Raw genomic sequence first — 25,694 nt, forward strand, 5'->3', positions numbered from 1 at the left:
ATTGATCGCGATGGCGAAGAGAGCGACGCTCAAAACTGAGCCCTGTGGCACCCCATTCTCCTGGCGAAAGGTGTCGGACAGGACAGAACCCACACGCACCCGAAACTGTCTATCCATTAAAAAGGAACGAATAAAAAGAGGGAGGCGACCGCGAAAGCCCCACGTATGCATGGTGCGGAGAATGCCCGCCCTCCAACAGGTGTCGTAAGCCTTCTCCAAATCAAAGAACACAGCCGCGGTCGGGCGCTTCCGCAAGAAGTTATTCATGATGAAGGTCGACAAGGTAACCAGTTGGTCGACAGCAGAGCGGCGCCTTCGAAATCCACATTGTACATTGGTAAGTAGGCGTCGAGACTCGAGCAGCCAAACCAATCGAGAGTTAACCATTCGCTCCATCACTTTACAGACACAGCTGGTAAGCGAGATAGGTCGATAACTGGAAGGCAAGTGCTTGTCCTTCCCCGGCTTAGGAATCGGGACAACAATAGACTCGCGCCAGCATGCGGGAACATGTCCCTCAATCCAGATGCGATTGTAAGTACGAAGAAGAAAACCTTTACCCGCAGGAGAAAGGTTCTTCAGCATCTGGATATGAATAGAATCAGGCCCTGGAGCGGAGGACCGTGATCGGCCAAGTGCGTTTTCCAGTTCCCGCATGGTGAATGGGGCATTATAACCTTCACGATTCGAGGAGCGGAAGTTAGGTGGCCTCGCCTCCTCTGCCTGTTTGCGGGGGAGGAAGGCAGGGTGGTAATGAGCGGAGCTCGAAACCTCGGCGAAAAAGCGGCCGAAGGCATTGGAGACAGCCTCAGGGGCCACAAGGACTTCATTCGCGACCTTCAAGCCAGAAACTGGGGAGTGGACCTTAGTGCCAGATAGCCGGCGCAGGCTACCCCAGACAACAGAAGAAGGAGTAGAACTGTTGAAGGTGCTGGTGAAAGCAGCCCAGCTGGCTTTCTTGCTTTCTTTAATAAGACGACGACACTGAGCACGTAATCGTTTATAATTAATGCAATTCGCCACTGTAGGGTGGCGTTTAAAGGTGCGTAAAGCACGTCGACGAGCACGTAAAGCGTCCCTACATGCTGCGGTCCACCAGGGGACCGGTACGCGACGTGGAGAAGAAGTAGGGTGAGGGATGGAATATTCAGCAGCAGCGAGAATGACTTCCGTGAGGTGTGCGACCTGACGATCGCAGCTTGTGAAGGTTTGATCCTGAAAGGTCGCCCTGGAAGAGAAGAGCCCCCAGTCTGCCTTGGAGATGGTCCAACGAGAGGAGCACGGAGAGGGAGTATGCTGCAGGAGATGGATAACACACGGGAAGTGGTCGCTCGAATATGCATCAGCAAGTGCATACCACTCAAACCGGCGTGCAAGTTGGGGAGTACATATAGAGAGGTCTAAATGGGAATAGGTATGAGATGTGTCCGAAAGAAAAGTAGGGGCGCCAGTATTGAGGCAGACAAGATTGAGCTGGTTGAAAAGGTCTGCTAACAAGGAGCCCCTCGGGCAGGATGCTGGAGAGCCCCAAAGAGGATGGTGGGAATTGAAGTCTCCAGTTAACAAAAATGGTGCAGGTAGCTGAGTAATAAGTTGCGTCATGTCTGCCCTGGTAACGGCAGATGACGATGGAGCGTAAACGGTACAAAAGGAAAACGTGAAAGTGGGGAGAGTAATGCGGATGGCTACTGCCTGCAGGCCGGTGTGCAACGTGATGGGATCGTAGTAAATATCATCCCGGACCAGCAACATAACCCCTCCATGAGCTGGGATACCTACCACAGGGGGTAGGTCAAAACGCACAGAGGTGTAGTGTGCCAAGGCAATTTGATCGCATGGGCGTAGCTTCGTTTCCTGGAGGGCTACGACGAGCGGACGATGCGAGCGGAGCAGCAACTTCAAGTCCTCTCGGTTGGAGCGAATGCTGCGAATATTCCAGTTAATAAGTGCCATCGTAAGAAAAGGAAGATGAGAGAAGGGGTCACCTCGAAGGCCGCTTAGGGCCTGGCTTCGAGCGAGCACTGCCGCCGCTAGCAGGAGGCAGACAGTCATCGTCCATGGGGTCTATAGGGTCATCGGCCATCTCAGGAGGATGGCCGGGAGGGGGAGCTTCCTCCGCCGGTGAACGGCCAGATGTTCGGCTACCAGCGGTGCGGCCAGGCGAAACGGATGACGGCCTGGGGCGGCAACCGCTGGGTGGCGCAGGAGAAGAAAGGCGCCGCGGCGGAGAAGGAGAACTGTGCTTCCTATGCGCCTTTTTAGAAGGACGTTTGGTGGAAGTACCGGTCGAAGGCTGGGAGGTCGAGGAACGGAGGAAGTCTGCACGGGATGGTTCCTTCTTGAAGGCCCGTGCATCTGACTTCGGGGTCTTCGACTGAGCAGAAGCTGAGGAAGTGGCTGGTGTCTGTGGGGTGATGGGAGGAAGAGGAGACGTCGACCGCGCGATCTTAGCACTGGCCGAACGGACGACCGTGGTGCTGAAGGTCAGATCGCATGTCTGGGTTGCTACCTCCCGGGTAGTCCGAGGAGAGGCGAGGACAGTGCTGTATTTCCCCGCTGGGAGCAGCGTGGGCTTCCTACTAGCCAATAGCTTGCGAGCAGCCGAGGTGGACACTTTCTCTTTGACTCTAATTTCCTGGATACAGCGTTCTTCCTTATAGACAGGACAGTCGCGGGAGGATGCGGCATGGTCACCCTGACAGTTCACACAACGAGGAGACGGAGGTGGACAGTCACCCTCATGGGCATCCCTGCCACAAGTGACACATTTAGCCGCATTGGAACAAGACTGTCGAGTGTGATTGAAACGCTGACACTGGTAGCAGCGCGTAGGTGTCGGGACATAGGGGCGAACTGAAATGACCTCGTAGCCCGCCTTGATGCGCGATGGCAGCTTAACACTATCGAAGGTTAAGAAAAGTGTCCGGGTCGGTACAAGGTCATTGTTGACCTTTTTCATGACCCTATGGACAGCCGTCACGCCCTGCTCAGCGAGGAAAGATTGAATCTCCTCGTCAGTCAAGCCGTCGAGGGATCTAGTATAGACCACACCACGAGACGAATTCAAAGTTCGGTGAGCCTCCACCCGGACATGGAATGTGTAAAGGAGTGTGGCCCGAAGCAGTTTTTGTGCCTGAAAGGCGCTCTCAGTTTCGAGTAATAGGGTACCGTTACGCAATCTGGTACAAGATTTGACAGATCCAGCTATGGCATCGACGCCCTTCTGGATAACGAAAGGGTTGACAGAAGAAAAATCCTTTCCTTCCTCAGATCGAGAAACGACGAGGAACTGTGGGGCAGGCGGTAGTATTTTTGTCACTGTTGGCTGGTCAAGTTTCCGTTTGTGGGTCGAAGTCGAAAGCGATGGAGTAGAATCCATTGCGGAGGAATCCCCCATGATTGCCAGCGTCTCCGATGGCGCGCTCCTTCCTTGTGGGGACCCTCTCAGAGGGCACTCCCGCCTTAGGTGAATGTTTACACCTCAGGTCACACCTCCCGAGAAACAGACGGAGGGACCAATCGGCATGGTCAGAAGGTATCAGCTCAGGCAATCACCCCTCCCCGGGCCTGGCCTTTACCAGGGGGTACGCGCGTGCCTTACATGTCTACCCAGGGCGGGGACTTACGCGTTACCCCATCACCGGCTACGCGTGCGAACGCGTGGGTCGGCCTTCAGACACGCACAGGGAGGAAGGAAGAAGAGGAAAAAGAAGAGAGAGGGAGAAAGAGGACAGACTGTCTCAAACGCCGAGGCGGAGACCAGAGAAGGCAAGGAGAAGAAGGCAATGAGAAAGCAAGGAGAAGGAGGCAAGGAGAAGGCAAGGAGAAGAAGGCAATGAGAAGGCAAGGAGAAAAAGGCAATGAGAAGGCAAGGAGAAAAAGGCAATGAGAAGGCAAGGAGAAGTCAAGGGAAAGAGTAAGGAAGACAGTGAAGTGGAGAAGAGCAAAGAAAGGAACCAACAAAAGGAATGAAGAAACGAGAAGTGAAAAACCAAAAAGACCACGATTATAGGTCGGGAAACCGTCCGTCTCCGGACGCAGGCGCTAACTACCCCCGTGAGGGGGATGGTCTCCTTTTAGTCGCCTCTTACGACAGGCAGGAATACCTCGGGCCTATTCTAATCCCCGGACCCGCAGGGGGGATAGCACTTTGTGAACCCCCCCACCCCACCCCCCAACCCCTGCGTGTATCCAAACTGCGCCACCGGTTATTCGTAAGGTGAGCTGCAGAAGGGTGTAACATTGTAAATAACTCTGTAGCTACAGCTTGTAACACATTGGGATAGAGATAGCTGGGAGTCGGCAGCTCGCTTAACTACCTTCCCCATTACCCATCCACTTATTCCCCTCAAGCACATCACAACCTCACAACAACTCTTAACACGCTTCTGCTGTGCTGAAAACAACTCTTGTTAGAATTTTAAACTTTTATAACACTATTTTTAATAATCTGCGATTTTTCCATCACCCGAAACGTGTCAACGACTACTCCTACAGAAAAAAATAAACAGAACTTTTTTATAGAAAATTTTGTACAGGTGGAGAAATCGACCGTGTAGGAGCATTCACCGAGTGTTATCGACGACATAAAATTCGCCGACACGAAAGTTCTTTTCGTGGACGTCTACGTGTATACTCTGCAATTCACATTTAACTGGCTGGCAGAGGGTTCATCGAACCATTTTCATACTACTTCTCTACCATTCCACGCTCGAATGGCGCATGGGGAAAAAGGAACACCTAAATCTTCCCGTTCGAGCTCTGATTTCTCTTATTTTATTATGATGATCATTTCTCCCTACGTAGGAGAGTGTCAACAAAATATTGATAAGTTGGTGATTGAAATTTCGTAAATAGATCTCGCCGCAAAGGAAACCGCCTTTGTTTCAGTGACTGCCATCCCAACTTGCGTATCCTATCAGTGACACACTCACCCCTATTGCGTGGTAACACGAAGCAAGCTTCCCTTCTTTGCACTTTTTTGATGTCCTCCGTCAATCCAACCTAGTAAGGATCCCACACCGCGCAGCAATATTCCAGCAGAGGACGGACAAGTGTAAGGTAGGCTGCCTCTTTAGTGGGTGTGTCGCAACCTCTAAGTGTTCTGCCAACAAAGCACAGTCTTTGTTTCGCCTTCCCCACAATATTATCTATGTGGTCTTTCAAATTTAAGTTGCTCGTAATTGAAATTCCCAGGTATATAGGCGAATTGACAGCCTTTAGATTTGTGCGATTTATCGTATACCCTAAATGTATCGGATTTCTTTTAGTATCCATGTGCACAACCTCAGACGTTTCTTTGTTTGGTGCCAATTGCCACTTTTTGCACCATACAGAAATTCACTGTAGATCATTTTGTAATTGGAATTGATTGTCTGACGAATTTACTAGACGGTAAATTACAGCGTCATCTACAAACAATCTAAGGGGGCTGCTCAGATTATCACGTAGTTCATTTATGTAAATCAGGAACAGCAGAGGGATTATGTCACTACCTTGCGGAACGCCAGATATCACTTCTGTTTTACTCGATGATTTACCGTCTATCACTACGAACTGTGACCTCTCTGAGAGGAAATCACGAATCCAGTAACAGAACTGAGACGATACTCCATATGCACGCAATTTGATTAATAGTCGCTTGTGAGGAACGGTATCCGAAGCTTTCTGGAAATCTAGGAATATGAAATCAATCTGAGATCCCTTGTCGACAGCACTCATTACTTCATGGGAATACTGAACTAGCTGCGTTGCATAAGAGCGATATTCTCTGAATCCATGCTGTTTATATATCAATAAGTCATTTTCTTCAAGGTGATTCATAATGTTCTAGTACAGTATATGCTCCAAAATCCTACTGCAAAATGAGGTCAGTGATATGGGTCTGTAATTCAATGGGTTACTCCTATTTCCTTTCTTTAATATTGATGTGGCCTGCGCTATTTTCGTCTATAAGAACAAACCTTTCGTCAAGTGAGCGGTTGTATATGACTGCTAAGAAAGGCGCTATTGTGTGTGCATACTCTGAAAGGAACCTGATTGGTATACCATCTGGACGGGAAGACTTGCCTTTCTTAAGTGATTTGAGTTGTTTCGCAACACGTAAGATATCTACTTTTATGTCACTCATGCTAACAGCTGTTCTGGTTTCGAATTCTGGAATATTTACTTCGTCTTCTTTCGTGAAGGAATTACGGAAAACTGTATTTAGTAACTCCGCTTTAGTGGCACCATCATCGGTAACATTTCCATCACTATCGAGCAGTGACGGTATGGACTGTTTTTTTGCCAGTAGTATACCTTACATACGACCAGAATCTCTTTGGGTTTTCTACCATATTTTGAGACAATGTTCCATTGTGGAAACCATTAAAAGCATCTGTCATTTACGTCCGCCCTAATTTACGAGCTTCCGTGAAATTTAGCCAGTCTTGGGTATTTTGCGTTCTTCTGAAATTGGCATGGTTTTATCGTTGCTTCTGCAACAGTGTTCTGTGTACCATGGTGGATCAGTCCCGTCTCTTATTAACTTGTGCGGTATGAATCTATCTATTGCTTTATCTTTGAATTTGAGCCATATCTGATCTACACTTACATAATTAGTTTGGAAGGAATGGAGACACTATTAGGAAGGCATCAAGCGAATTTTCATCCGCTGTTTTAAATAGATATATTTTGAGTTTATTTTTAGTGGTTCAAATAAATTCTCACAGAAAACTTACATTTTCGGAAGATGTTCACTGTCTACCACCGGCTTTGAACATGTATTTTCGCCAACAAATCGAGGGTAAATTGAAGTCTCCAATTATAACTGTATGGGTGGCGTACTTATTTGTAATGAGATTCCAATTTTCTTTGAACCGTTCAGCTATTATGTTATCTGAGTCGGGGGTTCGGTAAAAGGAGCCAATTATTATTATGGTATAGCTGTTGAGTATAACCTGTACCCACAGTAATTCCCAGGAACTATATTTCAACTTAACTACAAGATAAACTACTACCAACAGACACAAACACACCACCACCTTTATTTAATCCATCCTATCTGATCACGGTTTGCGCCTCTGTAAAAACTTCGGCAGAATTTATCTCCGGCTTTAGCCAGTTTTCTGTTCCTGTAACGATTTCAGCTTCTATCAGAGCTTTAAGCTCTGGTACTTTTCCAACACAGCTACGAGTAGAGTTACCACATACGCTTGTTCGGGGAAGCTATACACAAACACGAAGAGGAAACTAGCTTTAAGCTCAAGGTGAACGGATCCTGGATTCCTGTGCAGCACCGAACGACCATTGCTTGTAGCAAGGGGAAAACTGGACTGGCGATGTCCACAGTAAGGCCCTCCGAACCACGGACGAATCCGCCTGGGGGGGGGGGGGGAGGGGGAGGGAGATTAGTATTGAGGTCCGGTTTGCTAGACAGCTTGTGGATTGTTTTTAAGGCGATTTTCCATCTCCCTCGGCGAATTCGGGCTGGTTCCCCTTATTCCGCCTCAGCTACACTATGTGGGCGATTGCTGCGCAAACACTATCTCCACGTAAGCGTACACCTTAATTACTCTTCCACGCAAACCTTTGGGTTTACACTCGTCTGGTATGGGACGTTCCTGGGGGTCCACTGCAGGCCAAACCGCACAATAACCCTGGGTTCAGTTTGGGGCGGCAGTGGGGTGGGTGGACTGCTGTAGCCTGTTAGGTTGTGAACCACTGAGGGCTACAGCAGGGACGACGCCGCTCAGTTGTTTCTATGTCCCTGTGTCAGTACATACACGATACAAGGCCCTCCGATGTTGGCGAGCCAGATGCATATAACCTGTAACTGCGAGCTCGACTCCAGTCCACCACTAGCAGTCGAGGGTGAAGCTGTGACAATGTTGGCCACTCGTGCTGGCGAACATCAGAACCCTAGATAGAAGCCAACAGGCAGTTTGTCCGTAAGTGGCCACTAAAGCCTCAACCAATTTGCAAGTCTCATGTAGTTCATGAGAAGAGGGACAGCAGCCTTTTCAGTAGTTGCAGGGGCAACAGTCTGGATGATTGACTGATGTGGCCTTGTAACATTAACCAAAACTGCCTTGCTGTGCTGGTACTGCGAACGGCTGAAAGCAAGAGGAAACTACAGCCGTAATTTTTCCCGAGGACATGCAGCTCTACTGTATGATTAAATGATGATGACGTCCTCTTGGGTAAAATATTCCGGAGGTAAAATAGTCCCCCATTCGGATCTCCGGGCGGGGACTACTCAGGAGGACGTCGTTATCAGGAGAGCAGTTGAACGGAATGGACAGGGTCTTGAAAGGAGGATAGAAGATGAACATCAACAAAATCAAAACGAGGATAATGGAATGTAGTCAAATTAAGTCGGGTGATGCTGAGGGAATTAGATTAGGAAATGAGACACTTAAAGTAGTGAAGGAGTTTTGCTATTTGGGGAGCAAAATAACTTACGATGGTCGAAGTAGAGAGGATATAAAATGTAGACTGGCAATGGCAAGGAAAGCGTTTCTGAAGAAGAGAAATTTGTTAACATCGAGTATAGATTTCAGTGTCAGGAAATCGTTTCTGAAAGTATTTGTATGGAGTGTAGCCATGTATGGAAGTGAAAAATGGACGGTAACCAGTTTGGACAAGAAGAGAATAGAAGCTTTCGAAATGTGGTGCTACAGAAGAATGCTGACGATAAGGTGGGTAGATCACGTAACTAATGAGGAGGTATTGAATAGGATCGGGGAGAAGAGAAGTTTGTGGCACAACTTGACTAGAAGAAGGGATCGGTTGGTAGGACATGTTTTGAGGCATCAAGGGATCACAAATTTAGCATTGGAGGGCAGCGTGGAGGGTAAAAATCGTAGAGGGAGACCAAGAGATGAATACACTAAGCAGATTCAGAAGGATGTAGGTTGCAGTAAGTACTGGGAGAGGAAGAAGCTTGCACAGGATAGAGTAGCATGGAGAGCTGCATCAAACCAGTCTCAGGACTGAAGACCACAACAACAACAACAACATGTAGTTCATTTTAAATTAATTTTAAAACAATCTAGATCGCAAGGCAAGTTTATTAAAAGGTGGCCGGTTTCGATCATTAAATTATCATCCTCAGACGTTTGAGTGTAATAACAGATGATATCAAAGAGGATTACGTAGAAAGAACTTAAAATTATCTATAAAATTAGAACTCTGTTGTACCCATATTTATGGACAATGGCTGTGCCAGGAGTAGGGACACAGATTCTATCTCCTGTCATAGTTCAGTGTGAGTATACCTATGTTTTGTAATTTTATAGCGTATTTTAAGTACTTCTTACGTATCCCGTCTAATTTATATCCTGCATTATATTACAATTTAACGTCTTAGGATGATAATATAATGATCGATGTCAGTCACCTTTTAATAAAGGTGCCTTGTGATCTAAACAGTTTTATAATTAATTTCAAATGTTATTTTGAAATCGCTGAATTTCTCCAACAATGTTTTCAACGACTTATGCAACAATAAGAGGATGTAGATGAAGATGAAATGGGACACACGATACTGCGTGAAGAGTTTGACAGAGCACTGAAAGACCTGAGTCGAAACAAGGCACCGGGAGTAGACAACATTCCATTGGAATTACTGACTGCCTTGGGAGAGCCAGTCCTGACAAAACTCTACCATCTGGTGAGCAAGATGTATGAGACAGGTGAAATACCCTCAGACTTCAAGAAGAATGTAATAATTCCAATCCCAAAGAAAGCAGGTGTTGACAGATGTGAAAATACCGAACTATCAGTTTAATAAGTCACGGCTGCAAAATACTAACGCGAATTCTTTACAGACGAATGGAAAAACTAGTAGAAGCTGACCTAGGGGAAGATCAGTTTGGATTCCGTAGAAATATTGGAACACGTGAGGCAATACTGACGCTACGACGTATCTTAGAAAATAGATTAAGGAGAGGCAAACCTACGTTTCCAGTATTTGAAGACTTAGAGAAAGCTTTCGACAATGTTGACTAGAATACTCTCTTTCAAATTCTAAAGATGTCAGGGGTAAAATACAGGGAGCGAAAGGCTATTTACAATTTGTAGAGAAACCAGATGGCAGTTATAAAAGTAGAGGGGCACAAAAAAGAAGCAGTGGTTGGGAAGGGAGTGAGACAGGGTTGTAGCCTCTTCCCGACGTTATTCAATCGGTATATTGAGCAAGTAGTGAAGGAAACAAAAGAAAAATTCGGAGTAGGTATTACAATCCATGGAGAAGAAATAAAAACTTTGAGGTTCGCCGATGACATTGTAATTCTGTCAGAGACAGCAAAGTACTTGGAAGAGCAGTTGAACTGAATGGACAGTGTCATGAAAGGAGGGTATAAGATGAACATAGACAAAAGCAAAACGAGGATAACGGAAGGTTGTCCAATGAAGTCGGGTGATGCTGAGGGAATTAGATTAGGAAATGAGACACTTAAAGTAGTGAAGGCGTTTTGCTGTTTGGGGAGCAAAATAACTTACGATGGTCGAAGTAGAGAGAATATAAAATGTAAACTGGCAATGGCAAGGAAAGCGTTTCTGAAGAAGAGAAATTTGTTAACATCGAGTATAGATTTAAGTGTCAGTAAGTCATTTCTGAAAGTATATGTATGGAGTGTAGTCATGTATGGAAGTGAAACATGGACGATAAATAGTTTGGACGAGGAGAGAATAGAAGCTTTCTAAATGTTGTGCTACAGAAGAATGCTGAAGATTAGATGGGTAGATCACATAACTAATGAGGAGGTATTGAATAGAATTGGGAAGAAGAGGAGTTTGTGGCACAACATGACAAGAAGAAGCGACCGGTTGGTAGGACATGTTCTGAGGCATCAAGGGATCACAAATTTAGCATTGGAGGGCAGCGTGGTGGGTAAAAATCGTAGAGGGAGACCAAGAGATGAATACACTAAGCAGATTCAGAAGGATGTAGGTTGCAGTAAGTACTGGGAGATGAAGAAGCTTGTACAGGATAGAGTAGCATGGAGAGATACATCAAACGTGTCTCAGGACTGAAGACGACAACAACAACAACAACAACAACATGCAACAACATAGATGTGACCTTAAATGGCGTCCCGCTGCCCCCTCCTCACCCCACCCGACACTCTTAGCCCACCATTCAGGAGATTTAGTCTGTTGTTCATGGCCCCTCGCCCGTATCACTGTACTTTTTTGGTTTTCACTGACGACTAAATGTCAGTGTCGCAAGCCCTTGACCAGGCTACTCTGGCTTTTCGACCGTGGCGTTATGTATCCGACTGTAGGTGCCACAGGTACCTTGGCACTTCCGACCAACCGGTTTTCCACTGTGATATAATAACACTATAAGAAGAGTTTAATGCTTCCTATTTAAATTAACCACTGTATAAAGGCATTTTTTTCTCACTGAAGGAGTGCCAAGTGCAACACTATTACAGTAGGAATGAATGTTCCAAATATCGTCTGCTACAAGGGAACGCATGAAGATGCCATGTGTGATTTATATATGGAAGTCCACTGTGTCCACTCCTAACTTCCTCTAACTGAATTTTAGGCAATTTGCTTACCTCGCATCTTTTAGACTTTGCCCCCAACTGGTTCTTTCGAATTGGTTTCTTCTCGCTCGGTCCAGAGCTCTGACACTTGTGCAGTTCACAGTGCATAATAATGTGGCAAGGGGGTAGGTTTAAAAATGGACCAGCCAGGTTAGCCGAGAGCGCTAATGAGCTGCTTCCTGGATTCGAGTAGGCGCGCCGGCCCCGGATCGAATCCGTCTGGCGGCTTAACGACGGAGGCCGGTGTGCCGGCCAGCCTGGTTGTGGTTTTTAGGCGGTTTTCCACATCCCACTAGGTGAATACCGTGATCGTCCCCACGTCCCGCCTCAGTTACACAGCTCGCAGGTATCTGAACACATTCGCACCGTTCCATGGATGACACTAGACACCGACAGTTGGGGTACACTAATTCTGTCCCAGGGGATACGGGGTGGGGGCAGGAAGGGCATCTGGCCACCCCTTAAATTAACCTTGCCAAATCCGATTAACCATGCCGACCCTGCCTCATTGCGGGAAAACGGCACAAGCAAAAGAAAGGGATGGGTTTAAAACGCTTAAGCATAATAGCAAAGTTTTAGGATGCCAACTAACTGTTTCATTTCACCAGTCTCAAAATTAGTAGAACTATTTCTACAGGTAGTCTATACTTAATATTCATAAAGAGATTCCTGGTCATTAATCATTAGTTCCCGAGTACCGCAAAAGCCTCAACAATACTTTGCACTATCTCAGAATCAAAATGACATCGCACAATATGTTTTCCGTGGCAACTTTAACAATTCCCTCTCTATGCGAGTTGCCTCCTCAAAAACCGATCGTAAACTGCCTTGGAGGCAATTTTTCAACAAACTGTTCCATCTTTACACGGGATCAGGTTTGTACATGGCTTCACGTATTACTTCCACAGAAACCTATCGTAGACTAGTAATGAGCGATCTTAACAGTTTGGCGCCTACTCTCTCAGGGAGCGCTGGCAATTGGTCCATCCTTTCCATCAGTAAGCACCGACAGTGCCTAAAATTTGTAATTAGCATTTCCTAACGAAATGCGTGAAGTAGAAATTATTATTAATAAGTTCCCAGTACAAGTAATGTTATCATCACGGTTGGAGCTTAATACTAATGTCTGAACATTAAATATAAATAATAAACCATTCGCTTCTTGGCGCCCAGTGTGTTTGCTGAATCCCCACTGTCTCTCTGCTCAAATGTAATCAACGTGGAGAGGGATGTGGCATAAACGCCACAGTATTTCGGACCAGACCTACCTACACAGTTGATTTTGCCCAGTCGTTCACCAACAGCGGATGTGTTGCTGCCTTGGATGTCAAGTGTTCTGTTCCTTAACGAACTGTTCAGTATTTCAGTAGCGTGATCAGTACCAACGTGTAAGTGGTACTTTGTTCTTAGAACTCCCAAATCAAGTCAGCTAACATCTACGCTGTTGCCAGCCGGCAGCATAGTGGCGTTTGGACTGTGTGCAGTGTTTCGTATGCGAATCTGACGTATTTGGGAATTTAATAAAAAATAATACGAATGATGGTTACTACTGATCTGTATTAATGTTAGTATTAGTGTATCATTTCAATCTTATTTAATTCTTTCTTTATGGGCAACAATTTTAGTATGTACGAGGGTAATCCCAAAAGTAAGGTCTATTTTTTTTGTAAGTACAGAACAATGTTTGTGTGGCAGTTGTTCACACTGTTATGAGGAGTGCTTCACGCGCTGTGTGTAAACATGCGTACGCCGCGCCGAGGAGCTCAGTCTTGGCTTGGCAGCCGTTGAGAATGGAGCTCCTGTTGGATGTTACCGCCAAGTGCTAATTGCGCGCAGTTATTCGGTTTTTGATGGCAAAGGGCACTGCGCAGATTGAAATACATCGCCAGTTGACGGAAGTGTATGGCGAGTCGTGCATGCATGCCAAAAATGTTCTAAGTGGTGTAGAGAGTTTTGCAGCTGGTCGGACCGAAATTCACGACGAACAAAGGAGAGGTTCAAATGGTTCAAATGGCTCTGAGCACTATGGGACTCAACTGCTGAGGTCATTAGTCCCCTAGAACTTAGAACTAGTTAAACCTAACTAACCTAAGGACATCACAAACATCCATGCCCGAGGCAGGATACGAACCTGCGACCGTAGCGGTCCTGCGGTTCCAGACTGCAGCGCCTTTAACCGCACGGAACAAAGGAGAGGGACACCGTTAATTTTTGAGGAGACAGTGTTGAAGGTTGAACAAAGCATGTGTGAAGATCGGCGGATCACCCTGGATTATCTCTGCCCGTTGACATTCAACTACCGGAAAGTGTGCGCAAGATGGGTGCCACGCATGCTGACTGAGGACCACATGCAGCAACGACTTGATGCTTCCCTCGCATTTCTTCACCGCCTTGCAGCCGAACAGGACAACTTTCTGGATTCAATTGTCAAGGGTGACGAAACCTGGGCATACCACTTTACACCTGAAACAAGCAACAATCATGCCAGTGGCGGCATCCTTCTTCGCCAAAGCCGCGGAAATCCAAACAGTCTGCCGGTAAAGTCATGACAACCGTTTTTTGGGATCGGAAACGGGTATTCTTGTTCGACTTTATGCCCACTGGGACCACAGTTAACGATGACAGGTACTGTGAGACACTGAAAAAACTCAAAAGGGCAATTCAGAACCGGAGAAGAGGAATGTTGAGCAAGGGCTACACATTCTCCATGGCAACGCTCGCCCACACATCGCTCGGCAAACCGTAGCTCTCCTGCAACAGTTTCAGTGGAACATAATCATCCACCCACCCTATAGTCCTGACTTGGCGCCCAGTGACTCACCTATTCCTAGGTTAAAAGAACATTTGGCCGGAAAGCGATTCATCTCCAACGACGAGGTGAAAAAAGAGGTTCGTAACTTTGTGAACAGCATGGCGGTGAATTGTTTTTTTTTTTTTTTTTGGGGGGGGGGGGGGGGGTTTAAGGGCGCTCAACTACTGAAGTCATTAGCGCCCAGTCACAGTTGTTAGAGCACATGGAATCTAGAAAAACTCAAGGGGAGGGGGGGACACCAGAAAGTCCTGACAAAGATGCAGATAAAATAAGTAAAAAGGTTAGATGTCTTTGGACAAGTCAGTCAAAGTTATAAAACGCAGAACACCACGAGCTGCTTCGAGCGTCATCAGCTAAAATATCCGGTAAAGTAGATGGCAGGGACAGGACAACACGAGGTTGACTGAAGCGGGGACATGACAATAAAACATGGCGCACTGTTAATGCTTGACCACAAGGGCACTACGGGGCTGGGTCACCGGAGAGCAGGTAGCGGTGGCTAAACCGGCAATGCCCAATCCGCAATCTGGTCAGAAGGACCTCTTCTCGCCGAGATAGTCGGGAGGAGGTTGTCCAAGCAGTTTGGAGCGGTTTTACTGCCCGGAGCTTGTTTCCTTGGAGGGATGACCAAGCATCCCACCACAACGACACAAGCCTCTTACAAACAACCCCACGAACGTCAGATGACGGGACACAATGGGAGGCTGGCCGAGGCAGGAGGACTGCAGCTTTGGCTGCAGCATCTGCAGCCTCATTCCCAGGCACTTCTACATGTCTGAGAACCCACAGAAAGCTGACAGGAGAAACATTATCAGCGAAAGAATGGAGGGACTGATGGATCCGTTGAACCAAGGGATGGACCGGATAGGGAGCTCCAAGGCTCTGGAGAGCACTGAGTGAGTCAGAGCAGAGTACATACGATGAATGGCGGTGGCGGCGGGCATACTGAACGGCCTGATGGAAAGCGAAAAGCTCGGCCGTAAAGCTGGAACATTGGTCGAGGAGCCGGTATTTAAAGGTGGCGGCCCCGACGACAAAGGCACAGCCGACACCATCGTCAGTTTTGGAGCCATCGGTGTAAATAAAGGTGTGACCAGCAAGTCGAGCACGAAGTTCGACAAACCGTGAGCAATACACTGCAGCCGGAGTACCCTCCTTCAGGAGTGAGCTGAGGTCGAGATAAATATGAACCGGAGCCTGGAGCCAAGGTGGTGTCAGGCTCTCACTCTCTCTGAAGGTGGTAGGGAGGGCAAAATCCGATTGTCAAACCAGGCGACGGAAGCGGACTCCGGAGGGCAGCAGGGCAGACACATACAAGCCATACTGACGGTCGAGAGAATCAGCGAAGAAGGACTGATAAGAGGGGTGGTCGGGCATTGACAACAGCCGGCAGGCATACCGACAAAGCAGTACGTCGCGCCGGTAGGTCAATGGTAATTCGGCAGCTTCAGCATAAAGACTCTCGACAGGACTAGTGTAGAAGGCTCCGGTCGCAAGACGTAACCCCCGATGGTGGATGGAGTTGAGACGGCGTAAGAGGGATGGCCGAGCAGACGAGTAGACGAAGCTCCCATAATCCAGCTTCGATCGGACTATGGACCGATACAAGCGAAGCAGGACAGTGCGATCCGCTCCCCAAGATGAACCACTAAGAACTCTGAGGACATTAAGGGAACGTGTACAACGGGCCGCCCTAGAAACTTAGTTGTTTCCACGAATGGGAGAACAACGGGACCGAGATGTAAGGATGGCGGAAGGAATGCTTTATATCGCCAAAAGTTGATACAAACCGTCTTCTCTTCAGAGAACCGGAAGCCATTTGCCACGCTCCATGAGTATAGGCTGTCTAGACAACGCTGAAGGCAGAGCTCCAGGAGGCATGTTCTCTGGGCACTGCAGTAGATCGCGAAGTCATCGACAAAGAGAGAGCCTGAGACATTAGGTGAAATGCAATCCATAACTGGATTGATCGCGATGGCAAAAAGGGCTACGCTCAAGACAGAGCCCTGAGGCACTCCGTTCTCCTGGAGGAACACGTCGGACAATATGGAACCCACACGTACCCTCAACTTTCGATCCGTTAAAAAGGAATCAATAAAAAGGGGCAGGTGACCGCGTAGGCTCCACCTGTGCATAGTGCAGAGGATACCTCCTCTCCAACAGGTATCATAAGCCTTCTCCAAATCGAAGAACACGGCTACCGTTTGGCGCCTTCGCAAAAAGTTGTTCATGATGAATGTCGACAAGGTCACAAGGTGGTCAACAGCGGAGCGGCGGCGACGAAAGCCGCATTGGACATTGGTAAGTAGCCGTCGAGATTCAAGAATCCAGACTAACCGAGCATTAACCATGCGCTCCATCACCTTACAGACACAGCTTGTAAGAGAAATGGGGCGGTAAGTAGAAGGAAGGTGTCTATTCTTCCCAGGTTTGGGTATAGGAACAACGACGGCGTCACGCCAACGCATGGGGACCTGACCTTCGGTCCAGACGCGATTGTAGGTACGAAGAAGGAAGCTTTTGCCCGCCGGAGAAAGGTGTGGCAGCATCTGAACGTGAATGGCATCTGGCCCCGGAGCAGAGGACCGGGACAGTGCAAGCGCACGTTCGAGTTGCCGCATAGTAAAGGGGGAATTATAAGTTTCCAGATTCAGCGAGTGGAAGGAAGGTCGCCGAGCCTCTTCTGCCTCTTTCCTGGGAAGGAAGGCAGGGTGGTAATGGGCGGAGCTTGAAACCTCCGCGAAAAACCGGCCGAAGGCGTTGGAGACAGCCACGGGATCAACAAGGACCTCATTACCTGAGGTCAGGCCAGGTACCGAGGAGTGGGCCTTAATGCCCGACAGCCGGCGCAGGCTACCCCAAACGACAGAAGAGGGAGTAAAACTGTTAAAGGAGCTGGTGAAAGAGGCCCAACAAGCTTTTTTACTGTCTTTGATGACTCTACGGCATTGCGCTCGGAGCCGTTTGTATCCAATACAATTCGCCAACGTAGGATGGCGGTGAAAGGTGCGTAAAGCACGTCGTCGAGCACGGATAGCGTCTCTACAAGCCTCATTCCACCAGGGGACGGAAACGCGACGTGAAGTAGAGGTAGTACGAGGAATGGAACGTTCGGCAGCATTGAGGATAACAGCCGTGAGGTATTCGACCTGACTGTCACAACTGAGAAAATCGTGGTCTGGAAAGGTCGCCAGGGAGGAGTAAAGTCCCCAGTCAGCTTTCGGTATGTTCCAGCTCAAAGGACGTGGGGATGGGGTGTGGTGCAGAAGACGAACGACACAGGGGAAGTGGTCGCTCGAATAGGTGTCAGAAAGGACATACCACTCGAACCGACAGGCAAGCGTGGTAGAACAGATCGAGAGGTCCAAGTGGGAGTAGGTATGAGTAGAGTCCGAGAGGAAAGTCGGGGCGCCAGTGTTGAGACAGACAAGATTGAGATGGTTGAAGACATCCGCCAAGAGTGAGCCTCTTTGACAGGATGCAGGAGAACCCCAAAGGGGATGATGGGCATTGAAGTCGCCAAACAATAAAAACGGCGGAGGAAGCTGAACAATCAGGTGCATCATGTCAGCCAGACTAACTGCGGATGACGGAGTGTAGATGGTACAAACTGAAAAAGTAAAAGCAGAAAGAGTAATACGGACAGCTATTGCTTGGAGTGGGGTGGTCAATGGGATGGGATGGTAATAGACATCGTCCCGAACGAGCAACATGACCCCACCATGAGCTGGGATACCGTCCACAGGGGTGAGGTCATACCGCTCCGAGGTATAGTGAGTAAAGGCAATATGGTCAGTCGAGCACAACTTGGTTTCCTGGAGACCAAGGACGAGCGGACAGTGCAGGCGGAGGAGCAGTTGTAATTCCTCCCGATTATATCGAATACCTCTTATGTTCCAATGTAACAAGGCCATCGCTAGTCAAAAAAGAGGGGGAACGAGACGGGGGAAGAGCTGGTCACCTCGACGGCCGCGGAGGGCCAGGTTTCGAGGGAACAACGCTACAACCAGCTGGAGGCGGATCCTGTTCCATCGGGTCGTCGCCAGCTGTGGCCGCTGTCCCGGGCTGTGTAGGAGGGGCAGCATCATTTGCCGACGAGAGGCCAGCTGAGCGCCTGGCAGCAGAGCGTCCCGGCGAAACTGAGGACGGCCGGGAGCAGCAACTCACGGATGGAGCGTCAGACGAAACGCGCCGGGGTGGAGAGGGGGATAGGGACTTATTCTTGGAGGCCTTCTTGGAAGTCCGAGAGGCACAGGGATGGTGGGCTGGACCCGAAGAAGGTCCTCACGTGCGGGGTCCGATTTGGGACGCCGGACCTCGGAAGCTGGGGTCCGGAACGTTTCCCCGATGTACGCCTGAGAAGAGGACCGCTTCTCAGGCGGCGGGGGGGGGGAGGAGGAGGAGGAGGAAGGGTGGCCCCTGGGGCAGAGGGGGCGGGGGCCGCGGGGGAGGGGGATTTGGAAGGGAGGGATTTGGGAGGCGGAGGCATAGACCCCGGATGGGGGGAAGAGGTGGAGGGGGGACAGGATAGGGGTGAGGATACCGTGGAAGGGGTGGACACGACTGAGGGAAACGAAGTGGTCAACGTCACGGGATGGAGGCGGTCATACTTCTTCCTGGCCTCAGAATAAGAGAGATGATCCAAAGTTTTGAGTTCTTGAATCTTCTTCTCCTTCTGATACGTGGGGCAGTCTAAGGATCTAGGCGAGTGGATGCCAGGACAATTAACGCACCGAGGTGGTGGTGTGCATGTATGTTCCTCACGAAGAGGACGTCCACAATCGCCACAAAGGGGCTCAGCTTCACACCGTGACGACATGTGCCCAAAGCGCAAACACCGAAAACAGCGCATAGGAGGCGGGACGTAAGGTCGCACGTCGCACCGGTAGCACATCACCTTTACCTTCTCCGGGAGAATGTCCCCCTCGAAGGCGAGGATAAAGGCCCCAGTGTCGATGCGACGGTCTTTGGGGCCGCGCTGGACTCGCCAGACGAAATGTACGCCTCAGCGCTCCAGGTTGGCCCTGAGCTCCTCATCAGATTGCAGCAGGAGGTCCCGATGAAAAATAACCCCCTGCGTCCTATTCAGTGCCAGATGCAGGACAATGGACACTGGGATGTCCCCTAGTCGGTCGCACGCCTGGAGCGCCGCCGACTGCGTGGTGGAGGTGATCTTTATAAGAACGGGCCCCAAACGCATTTCCCCGAAGATGTCCTCGATGTGCTGAACAAAGAACATGGGCTTGGAGGTGGCGAATGTCCCCCCATCGGTTCGAGAACAGACCAAATAGCGGGGGAAGTACTTCGCCCCAAGCAGGCGCGCCGGTCCCTCCTCCCAGGGAGTGGCCAAGGGGGAAAGGGCAGGAGAACCAGAACCAGAGACAGTACCTTTCCTTTTGAAAGACTCGGCCGCAGAGCGACCTGATACGTGTTGACGTTTCATCTGCGAAACGTCCGCCCCGATACCACCCACTCCGACCAGGGCTCTCCCCACAGGCTCCACCCAGCCTCAGCAAGGGCCACCTGGCAGGATGACCGTTGCCGGGAGTCCTGATGCCCCAAGGAGACGGGCATCTACTCCTTGGCAGACATGGGGAGGATGCAGCTCAGGTATTGGCAGTACGATCCCTGTGTTGTCAGGGGGCTACAACCTAGAGGGTACATGACGACCCCACCACAACGGGCTGGCTACCGTGCTGGATTTCGAGTGCCATGGAAAGTCCATCATGATCGTAGGTGCAGATGGGGACGCACTATGGGCGTAACTTGTACATCCCATCAGGCGTTTAGGCCCAATTTGAGGAATAGTGGGTATGGTGACAACGCCGTTACAATGCTGAGTGCCAAGGTCTTAGTGCACTGAGGACCAGTGGTACACCACGTAAGGCGTCCTACCCCAAAAGGCTCGTACTTCTGTAGAATTTTGAAAAATGGAGGTCAAATCCCAAGGGGGACCATCACATGGAAGGCCGAAACGGTTGAAAATCCTTTTAGTCGCCTCTTACGACAGGCAGGAATACCTCGGGCCTATTCTTACCCCGGACCCGCAGGGGGGGGGGGGGGCGGTTAACTTTTATGACATGGACATTCAAAAACTGCCACAACGTCTACAAAAATGCATCGACAGAAATTGTGAATATGTCGAAAAATAGCTAAATATTCAAGCTGTAAACTGATGTAAACCACTGTAAAAATAAACAGGTCTTTGTACTTCTAAAAAAAAAGAAGAGACCTTACTTTTGGGTTTACTCTCGTATAACCAACCTTCTTTAACACCTATTGTGATACGTTAGTATTCTTTTGATTGTTACGGAAATACTGGAAAGAATATTAGCTATGTACTTAAAATATGGCTTCTTCACCTAGAAACGCTAAGCATCTTCATGGTTCTTGTGCTTTTACATCTACATGATTAATGCGCAATTCACCATTAAGTGCCTAGCAAAGGATTCATCGAACCACGATAAGCCATTTCTCTACCGTTCCACTCTCTAACGGCACACGGAAAAAAATGAACTTAAACCTTTCTGTGCGACCTCCGATTTCTCTTCTTTTATTATGATGACCGTTTCTCCTACGGGGGCGCAAACAAAATATGTCCACATTCTGAGGAGAAACTATTATCGAAATTTCATGTGAAGGTCCTACCGCCGTGAACAACGCATTTGTTTTAAAGACTGCCACCGTAATTCATGTGTCGTCTGTGGCACACACTTCCGCACTTCGCGATAATACAGAACGATTTGCCCTCTTTTGAACTTTTTGGAAATCCTTCCTCAACCCTACGTCATGCGGATCCCAACCGCACAGCAGTACTCCAGAAGGAGGTGGACACACAGTGTAAGAAATCTCTTTCGTAGGCCTAATACATTTTCTGAGTTCTGCCAATAAATCGCAGTCTTTGGTTTCCTCTCCCCACAACATTATCAGTGTGATCGTTCCATTTTAGCTTATTTGTAATTTTCATCCTTAAGTATTTAGTAGAATTTACAGCCTTTAGGTGTGTGAGATTTATCGTGTAAACTAAATTTAGCGGATACCTTTTAGTGTTAATGTCAAGGACATCTTACTTTTCATTATTTTGACTCAACTGCCACTTTTTGCATGGCACAGAAATCTTATCTAAATCATTTTGCAATTTATTTTGATCAGCAGGTGACTTTACAAGACGGTGAACGACAGCATCGTCTGAAAACCAACATGGCTGCTCAGATTGTCTCCTAAATCGTTTATTTAGATCACGATCAACAGAGGGCCTATAACACTTTCTTGGGGAACGCCAGATATTACTTCTGTTTTATTCGACTTTCTGTGAAGAACTATCTATGACCTTTCTGACAAGCTCACTAATCCAGCCTCTCGACTGAAGGTTTGATTAGAAGTCGCTTGTGAGGAACGTTGTCAAGTCTTCTGGGGATCTAAAAAATATGGAATCAATGTAACATCCTATGTCGATAGCACTCATTACTTGGAAAGAATAAAGAGCTAGCTGCGTTTCACAAGAACGGTATTTTCTGAATCCGTGTCGGTTGTCAACCGTTTTCTTCGAGGTAATTCGTAACTTTCGAACACAGTAGACATTCCAAAATCGACGTTAATGATACGGGAGGATAAAAAAAGGGAAATGCCCCGACATGATTTTCCAGTTGGATCAGTTAAGTAGAAGGCGAACACCAGGTCAGATGTACGGTTTGTTCATCTTTAGTGTGAAGAATGATGGGGTGAAAGCTCTTATTCAGCACAGTAATGGTAAGAAACGTCTTTTACCGTTACTACTAAAAATGATTCAGGCAGCATCAGAAAATTTCTTGTTCCACCTTCTGAAGATTTTAAAGAGAAAATAGTTGAAGTTCAACTCATTAAAATCTGTCACTCGCTAAGACATGAATACAGTTACGTTTCCTGACTGGTAAAAAATTTAGATTCCGTATTATAAAATGGTGGAATTGGTTTCAAAGGTGTAGTTAGATAGAACAAAAATGGAGACTCACGAGTAAAGTTTTGGCGCAATATTATATAGGAACTGTCTTCAGAAAACAAAGATCTTAATATTCCATTTTAGTATATATTGACACTACCAACAAAAGTAAAAAAAATTGTTCCCATTTGTAGTTATTTTCTTTGATGAAGGAATAGTAAATTATCTATTTAGATTGTTATAGAGAACCGGATGTGGATCAGAGTCTACCAGGAAAACGATTATCAAAGCATTGCCGAAACTTTGTCTGGAGCTTACTAATGTTATACATAGTGCTGACAATGCTTCGGTCAATTGTAGGTCAGGTGATTAATGTTTAACGTGCCGTAGATGAGGTCATTAGAGATGGAGCACAAGCACGGAATAGGGAGGGATGGTGAAGGGAACCGGCCGTGCATTTTCAAAGGGTCTATCCCGGCATTTAACTGAAGCAATTTAGGGAAAATACGAAAAACCTAACTTGACATTGCTGGACGCCAGTTTGAACTGTCGTCGTTCCGAATGGAAGTCTAATGTGCTAACTCTGTCAATGGTAGTTACACTTGCTTGGTGTTTCAGAAGCTACAAAATCTCATCCTAATTATCGTTAAAGCTCTCTGCTGTTATCCTGCAAAACACTGCATGAAATTGCCTTAATATTGAAAGTCTCGTTGGAATGTATTTGGTGAATTTTCTGTCAGTGCTAAAAGAAGTACTTAAGGCTTTGCCTTTGCTAAGATAGTCGTGCCGTATTTCGCCATGCAACAGTTAAGTGAGCAACTTTAGAGCCAGCTGTGGAAAGGCTTTTGCTTGATTGGAAAGCAGTCAAAGGGTATTTCCTGCAAGAGTGCAGGAAGCTTATCTGATCTTTTGTTGCTAGTGAACGAACTCGAGTGCTACTTTTATTTTGTACGTAGTTACCTAAATTTCGTACACGTATTAAATTTCTGGAACCCAACTACATACATTTTGTAGAATTATATCTTATGGTCACATTGAAAGAGATTAAATCACGTAAAAAAATTGTTTCTTCGCACTAGAAGTTAAGGGAGGAATGTGAAAACCAAATGGGGCTGAGCAAAATAAATTCAAAAATGAAGCTCTCATAGCTGAACATATACACTGGTTTGACTACGAAAACCCACCTTTTCTAATTTTCTGTTAGTCGATGTGGGAATAACGATCATATATGAAAGGCGGTGAGTGTATAAACCAGAGTGTGTTTATACGAAGATCTGTACACCAAATCAAACTTTGGTGCATGTAAAAGCTTGACTTTATAATTGTTCTAAAGTCAAGTCTTTAGTCCAACTTCTTTTCATGGTAAATGCTTTTAACGGAGAAGAAATGCCTAACATACAAATTACCGGAAGGATAATGGTTGTTCCATGCAACAATGCGTATAAAAGTCTTCTGTCGCATGACATACTTATGGTCTGACGCTAGAAACAAGTATCGATGTAGTTAAAGGATTATGTATTCGTTGTAATTTGAAGTTTGCAGCCTGCAACGACTTTTACCAAAAATTTAAAGCTAACAAAAATTTGCTGAAAGCCTTCGCTAGCAATAATAAATTTAATTTTTAGTTGTCACCAAGAGTGTTATTGTGTTCACCTTCAGCTCAGAAAACTATTTCGCCAAGCAATGTTCAGGTCAATTTAATGTGGCAACCCTATTTGTCATCGCAAGTCAGCAGTGCTCTCGCCGACAACCTTCGTTTCCGTGCAGTTTCGTAAGCTACTTGAGTGCCACTGGTTTGTAGTAATGTAAAGAAGTAACAACGAAACTGTGTTGAAGGACAGTCGTCGCACATGGGCTGTGGTGACTATGTATGCGAACTGGTTGTGTGGGATTTCCGTACGGAATAAATGCCGAGAGCCTTTCAAAAATTTCAAATAGCGGAATCGTAGCTGAACAGCAATCTTCCTCGTCCACCTGACGAAAAAGATGCGCACCTTGAGAAACGAATGTATAACTTTAGGAAGAGAGTACACGCAAAGAAACTGCAGGTTTTCAATTTTTTTAAAAAGAATTTCAAGTCGCAAATTTGTCAAATCTTGAGAATTCCAAGACCACTGTTGAGAGGAGCTATTGGTACAACCTAGAAACCTGGCTATAGTTCGGAGGTTCAACTGAGTGAAAAGATTTTGAAATTAAGTGAAGATAATAGATTTTTGAAAGCTAACGATGGGTCCATGCTTATGGCCGGAACATTTGACAGCTGTTCGAAACAGTTCAAACTGTAGACAATACAAGTCGACATCGATAATTCCTTGACGAGATAAAATTCTTCCCATACGCAGGGGTTCACACGATATTATTAGAATACTTTCGACCGGGAACTGGTACAACTCTTGACCCAGAACAGCAACTGGAATCTCAACAGCTCAGAAACAGTGCGTAAAGTTACTGCAGAATGTCGCTGGATATGACTGCTTCTCGCAATCAACGACGCTGGAATGAATTTCTCACACTTTAAGCATCACGTGAAGATAACACTTAAAAATGGTTCAAATGGCTCTGAGCACTATGGGACTTAACATCTGAGGTCATCAGTCCCCTAGGACTTAGAACTACTTAAACCTAACTAACCTAAGGGCATAACACACATCCATGCCCGAGGCAGGATTCGAACCTGCGACCGTAGCAGCAGCGCGGTTCCGGACTGAAGCGCCTAGAACCGCTCGGCCACCGTGGCCAGCGATAACACATAAAGGACAGGTTTTTCCGTTATTGACCCAAAACTACTACACTATCAGTTAACCACTACGCACACCGCGCAATAAAATAGATTCGCATAGAAGATCAGATCAAGGAGTTGAAAGCTAGCCATAACGGATACTGATAGGAAGTTGTCATGGTTGAGACTGAATAAAACTCAAACTACGTTATTTATCGCCCAAGATTTTTAAGTGAAATACATCTGAATCGAGACGTAAAACAGTTCCTATAACTTTCAGGAAAGAGAATGTGTCAATTTCCTTCCGGAATTCAGAAATACCCGCTCTGATACTTTTTGTTACTAACTAGTGGGAATTTTCAGCAGAAAAGTCGTACGTACTCACAGCCTAGGGGCTCAGACGACTGTGTACCGCTCCGTCTACTGCGACAATCTGCTGCGCACTTAAACCTACTCAAGGTTGGGTCAATTTATCGACCGGTTTGACCAGTTTCGCCTTCACGTGTCACTACCGACTCCACTAAGCGATTGCAGCGCCGCCCTGTCGTGAGTTGTTTGTAAGGTCATTGAGTTTATGTGCTACGAGATCCTGTTTCTTTTTACAAAGAAACAAAAACTGGGTTTGCATTGGCTGTAACAAGGCCAAAAATGCCGAGAGAAAGCTGTGAGCAGAAAAGGGGCTAAAGCACTGGAAGAAATTCAGCC

The 25,694-nt window shown here is 47.1% G+C and overlaps 1 protein-coding gene across 1 annotated transcript in view; it reads right to left on the reverse strand.

The window, feature by feature from the left end:
- The window catches only part of LOC126260951 (juvenile hormone acid O-methyltransferase-like), a 105,706-nt gene extending 80,293 nt beyond the window's left edge, over positions 1 to 25,413 (reverse strand). Inside the window, exon 1 of the mRNA XM_049958462.1 lies at positions 25,375 to 25,413. The gene's annotated coding sequence lies outside the window, so the exon portion shown is untranslated. The remainder of the gene's footprint in view (positions 1 to 25,374) is intronic.
- Between the last annotated feature and the right edge of the window lie 281 nt (positions 25,414 to 25,694).

The sequence above is a fragment of the Schistocerca nitens genome, chromosome 5 (genome assembly GCF_023898315.1).
Source record: "Schistocerca nitens isolate TAMUIC-IGC-003100 chromosome 5, iqSchNite1.1, whole genome shotgun sequence".
Classification (NCBI taxonomy): Eukaryota; Metazoa; Arthropoda; class Insecta; order Orthoptera; family Acrididae; genus Schistocerca; species Schistocerca nitens.